Source organism: Elaeis guineensis, chromosome 5 (genome assembly GCF_000442705.2).
Source record: "Elaeis guineensis isolate ETL-2024a chromosome 5, EG11, whole genome shotgun sequence".
Lineage (NCBI taxonomy): Eukaryota > Viridiplantae > Streptophyta > Magnoliopsida > Arecales > Arecaceae > Elaeis > Elaeis guineensis.
Genome location: NC_025997.2, coordinates 33260549 through 33267153, shown reverse-complemented (window position 1 = coordinate 33267153; position 6605 = coordinate 33260549).

Below are 6605 nucleotides of genomic sequence, written 5' to 3'. Positions count from 1 at the left end.
ATTAGGGGGGACGAAGACAAATGGGTTGGTTTTGTATTTTTATATGATATAGCCTTGTGAAATTATAATTGTAAGACGAATTATTAACTGGTGAGGGGGGCGTGGGGTAATTCAATGGAGTTACCGAAATGTACCAAAAAAATTAAAAGAAAAAAGAGTTGCCGAAACTGCCCCATACGCGCTTTACATGGGGCATGACGCGAGGGACCTCGACGCCGCCACGTCGGAATGCGCCGCGCGGTTGTTTGTATTCCGGGGTCTGGAATTGGTCCGCGGTGGAATAAGTTGGTGAATACTGCGGGGCGAACGTCATTGTCACAATGGTCCCTGGGCCCAGTTAGGCCGCAACACCCAGAATTTGAACCATTCCCCTCGTTCCACGTGGCAGAAAGAAGCTTGGGGTTACCAATGGGTTCACCACCGTCTGCGGGATAAGTTTGTTCTGGGCGGGGATAAGTGGGACAGGTGGCGGGGATCGGACCGTTGGAATGGGTGGTCAAGATGGTTTTAACGGTTGGTGGGACATCGGGGATGGGGAAGGCGGAAAGCCAACGGTTTTGATATCGGGGAGTCGGCTGGGATTCCGGGGGGTAGGAAAGGTGACGGCGGGGACGTAATTATCTGCATGTGTTTGGGCGGAGTAGTAGGGATGCCAGGCTGGACATTACGGATTAAGCGCTGAATGGTGGCACGTGAGATGCACGAGATGGGGGGGTCGAGGCCTGAGGGGGTTCCTGCGTAGATGGCACCGCCAGGGATGCAATTAGGAGCGTCTGGTCATTCTCCTGTGCGTTTCACCTTCGCTTCTTTTCTTTGTGGGGTCACACCATTTCCATTGAAATTAAAACATGATTATTCATATAAGAAAAATATTTAAGATATAATTAGTAAGTATTGTGCAATTACAATCGATCATAGTGGAGTAATTGGATGGGGGTGTGAACTTATCAATTTTTGTTGTTTTAAAAAATTAATGTGTGTGTGTCTATATATATATATATAGGCACACACTTCAAGTTTATATATTTTTATTTTTTGCTAATTCAAATTTAAAAAAATATAGAAATTTTTATCGAAGTATAAGCATATGAATTAGCATAAAACAAATAGAATAAGCTACAAAAGGAATGGAATATGATGTTAAAACTCTTTATATTTAGTTTTAGTATAATTATTACCATAGGAATGTGTGATTTTTTTTGTGTAGATCGAGATAAATAAAAATGAGTATAAAATAGAAGAGATATGATAAAAATAAATTTTATCTTCGCAAGTTCTCTTGTAGTACTTGAGATGTTATTGTAGCAATTTTTAAAATAAATTATTTTATAGATATGCATGTTAATAATCTATATAATTCTATATATAGATAATTAAAGTTATTTTTTTTATTGTTTATAAATCAAATATTATTTTAATAGTAATCATTTTTTCTAAAAAATCTAATTACTTATTAGCCGGTCATAAGGGCTACAAATTAACAATAAGAAACTCTTTGTATCTAACTATATGAGGCCAACATAAAAACTCCTTATAACTCTACATTCAAATATTGGGATCCACCAGCTCTTTCTCATCTTGCATGCATGTTGATCTTTTTATATAATTTTTTTTTTTTTTGCAAATTGGGATGGACTAACTCTCATCCATTATTCTATATCTTCTGCCCTACTCCATCCAAGCTGAAGTCTAGACCCTGGTCAAATCAGGCCATTGCTTGCCAAAATAGGAATTTACTAAGGATTGGAGCAAAGATGTTGCCACCCCAAATCATTTTGAGAAATATGAAATTAATGCCACCGTCATGATGGCGTTCTCTCCAGCAACGAGATACTATGAGTTGCTCTCTTACTCTTTTTTATTATCAACAAGTGCAGCCTCTCCGTTATCCTTTTTACTCTTCTGACCCAAAAAAGGAAAAAAGTAACAGCATACCAGCTAAAAATAGAGATACATTAATTAAATCAAAAAATATTAAAATAAAAAAAACACTAACAAATGACAGCTATATTTATGCTTCCATCTCACTTGTCCAGCACCTACAAATTGTAATGGCGGACAGAGGAGAGCTGCCACACGATGGTATTATCAATTATTGCGCCGGTCAAACTTTAATTTGGGACCAAGGATTCTCCGCCGGACGGTTTAAACACCCCTCTACTCGTCTACTCGCGGGATGCGTACGGTGACTGCAACCGAAGGGAGCGAAACTTCTCGACCCTTTTTCGGAGCCGCGGCAGCTCAAATCCAACTCCATGGATTTCAAATTCGGAGGCGAATCCTGACCGCCGAAAACGTACCGTTGCGAATTCCTCGACGCCTCCGTTTTTTCCAAGTGAGAACGAGTCACGGCAGCGTTTTAGGTGATCCAAAGGCAATTATGCACGAGCTCACACCCGACCAAGTGGTCCCCCACAAAAAGGACTGCCCCGTTTGGGAAGCTGACAAGAATCTCCAGGGTCCTAACCGTTATCGTCGTGGTGGGGCAAGGCAGGGTCTCAACAATAGCGTTTTGATGTTGTAACGGATCCCCAACCGAAACGATCATCGGCTGTTGTAACGTTTATATTAGCCGTTATTTTGTCTCAAAAAGATATTCTTTCAAATTTTTAGAATTAAAATAATTGATGTTATAAAGAAAATAATGGACGATGATACAGGAATGGTAGATTATTTTTCCAATCGCTGTTTATTCAGTAAACAATACTATTTCTTGGATAGTTTAATCTTTGTATAAAAAAATAATAAAAATCGAAATTTGAAACAATAGTAATTTGTTAGAGAAATGGTATAGATGATTGTTATTTATGTTTTAAAGGATCAAATATATTATTAAATAATGTATAGGAGTTGCTTTCTTTCACATTGTTAGATACGCTTACATGATAAAGGACGTCCAAAACAATTATAATTTATAAAAGTTGTCATCCTTATTGTAATGGACTTGTTTTAGATTTTAGGGCAAGGCTATCTTTCATATTTGCATTCATCCTATAAATTCCTCAAGGTTTTTGAAAAAAAAATAGATAAAATTTATTGAAATCATTAAATTGAATGAAGATGATATTTTTCTTCTATTTCTCTTACATACTGAGAAAGGTTTTTTATTTTTTGTTCCCATCCTTTTTATTTATTTATTATTTTAAGATAAAGATGAAGTTCTTTCGTTCACTAGACAATAAGTGGCAAGCCATCCTATTGTTGCACGTCCTCCAAAACTCCACTTCCAAACTTCATCTTCCACACGGCCTCCTTTGAACTACTTCCATACCCACCTCACTTGACGAGGATGACCACAATTAGAGTCGAACCTCCACCATCTGAGCAAGTACTCAATAGTTCCCATCCAATTTATTGGAACAATAAAACTTAAGACGGTAAAGATGAGACTTAAACCATAGTTGTTGTCATGCAAGTTCCTACGGCTTTGTCAACCATCCTGATTGGCACCTACTGGAAAGGGTTGAACTTTTTACTCTAGCCTCCTGTATCAACATCCAACAGCCTCCAAAGTAACAATTCCCCAAGATTTTTTTTTTTTTTTTTTAGTAAAAATTCCCCAAGATTTGTTATCAACTCAAATTTTTCGGACAAGTACACTGTACAATAGAGTTTCGTTATATAGACCGTGGATAATGCACTGCAGCTATATACAAATTCCGTTCATACATGTATGATATATCTGAATTGAGCGTAATATTAGCTAGGTTCAAGCATGGTTGGGATTGATCAATCAAACTCTAGAAAACAAATCCAAGCACTCAAACTACACCAGCATAATTAAAGCATTTATGAAATCTTTAATTTCCTTTTGAAGACCGATTACGTCCTACTCATACATGCCTAATTCACTTCCCTTGCAAAAGAGGGCTCAACAAATTGACCTTGAAAGTTGATCAAATAAAGTGGGAGACCAGATATGGATGAGGTTTGCTTAGGTCAATCCATTAATATCTTTTAAAGCTACGAGGTCTCATTCTTAACCTAACCATTCCAGCCGTGTTTGACCCGCAGCATTTTTTTTCACGTTTGAACTTTCCAAAGTAGTCATCTAACCAGTTCGACGATTAAGCTGTAGTCAAAGAGCCTAAGATAGTTAATTTCTATTTGCACGGATCCTCTGTGATGAATGCAGAACCATAGAGGACTGTATGGTCATAAATAGCCACTATCAAATAAAATAATCTATGAGCACATTCTATGCCATACACGGTGCATATTATTTGATGGCTATCTATCTTTTGATCACCATCGTCTAAAGATACTTTATGATACACAGGTTGCACTAGAATGACCATTGAATTTTTTTTAGATTGTTATTTCAATTTGGCTGTGCTTTTGATCCGGTATTCCCCCTAAAAAAAAAATAATTTACATCCAAAATTTGCAAAAATAATGCTCGAGTTTTAAGAAAAATTCTCATAGAATAAAGTAGATTAAATTAAGATTCTTTTGATAAAAAATTGCACATTTGATCTTTAAAATGAAAATAATTTTTGTTGTAGAAGATTATTGGTGGTCCACCAGTTGTAGACTGGAAATGGTCCAACGAACTTTTGCTTGGAAATGGCAGAGTACCTTTTCCCATACAAAATATCCCATACTTTTCTATTAGCACTGCGCCAAATATTCCAATAGTTAACTTTTCTATTGAGCGCACATGAGACCTTTTTCTTCTGCAAATCGTTGCATTTTTTTTCATAAAGTATTGTTATCTTTGTCGCAATGGCATTGCCATCAGCTACAACTTGAATGTACTTTTGTTTGATATAGCACTCAACCAGGTCCGGCAAACGAAGTAATTGGCAAGCAGTTATTTATTCAATACTCTTCTATCGAAAATGGATGAAGTTGCATAATTGAGCTGGCTAGCATTTCCAAGACCAATCAGATTATAGATGGATCAAGTTAGGCTTGGATCCCCAGACTCAACAAGTCACCATAAGGACAAATCATTGAAACCTAGAACAATAGCAGCAGTTTGGTGGACCATTAGCTGGTCAATCCTTGGCTCAAGTTATTAGGAAGCTTATGAAGTCTATACTTGAAGATTAAAATATGCTCTAAGAATAATTGAGTGATGGCAATTTTATAACTTATCATGCTTTCTTCTACATTTCACTTTCTTCTCACTCCCTCCCACTTCATCTTTACATGCAATTAAGTCTTCATTTTGTTCACTTTTTTGAAGTTCTCGGCTAACAAATGGAGTTCAGATAGTGGTGGTTGGTCATAGGTTTATGTCAAATAAATTGACATGAGTTTGAACAGACCTGACCCGTTGCCATCCTCAAATTAAAGACGTTTCAAGGTTGTTGTCAAAATGATAATGAGCTGCTAGGGTATGACATTCTCAAGTACATAGCGGCTAGTTTGAGCCAACCGAAAAATATAGATTTGTATAAGCGAGCACAGTTAGAAATTGTGTCCCAAAGTCAATCATCAGCCTGTTGATGGTTGAGCTCATTATGTAAATATATATGAATTGATAAATTAATAAAATTATTATTTAGTTTTTTTATCACAAAATAGTATATATTTTTTTAATGAACTCCAATATTGTGATGAAATCCTTAAGACTATCCTAATCGATATAGGAAGATATATCGTTTATTCCTTAAAATAAGTTCACGACCAAATGATACGTTATTACTAGAATAATAGCAATTATCAAGTATAAATCGTTGTATGTCATATGCATTAATTGTCCTCATAATCAAGAGGTGTAGAGATATTGGTACTGCATACAAGTGAAATGTAGGAGTATATTTTATTGAACGTGATCAACCGCTGAGCATTCTGCTGTCAAGAGTAGCTTGCGAAAGATATGAGTATAAGTGTCCCTTTGACCTGAGATCATCATGGTAACTTGCAAGCAACTCACTGTGCTTTAACGTCGGACTATTTAAATTTTTAATTCAGGATTTGAAAGATTTCTGGGCACAATCAAATACTTGTGAAGTTGGTGTATGAGTCAAGATGAAATTGACCCCATCAAATAAGTAGGAGTTAATGCATCAGTATGTTTCAATTTAGTAAAATTTTGGCTAGAATAATCCATGTGATGAATTTGAAAGATTGAAATACAATGTACTTGACTATTTTGGGGTTGATATAGTTAAACCCTAGGTCACCTTGAGCATTAGGATCGAAGGAATGAATTATACAGTAATCATATGCCGATAGGTTCTTGAATGATGCTTTACAATCTTTCGATCTATTCAGACGTCGGATACCATTGCTAGATGGTCACTTTAATTGATATAGGAAGATCGTTCCTATACTACCAACTTGGATTCAAACCTATAGGGTCGCACTCAAAAGAAGTTTCCAACTGATCATGCGGCTGATCAACAATTGAAAATTATTTTAGGGTATAATTATCAATTTAATTGATAATTGACCTTATGCAAAAGTTGTAATAAATTAATTCACTAATTGTTGATGAATTATAGGAGGATTGATTGACAATTAAATTGCTAATTAGCTCAGTTTGATTGAGCATTGAGGTTTGGATTAAATCTAATTGAATTGGATTCAATTTGGTTTGATCCGATTAGGTGAGATGGCCTAATCGTAAGGGTGTTCAATTTCTGATTCGAGCT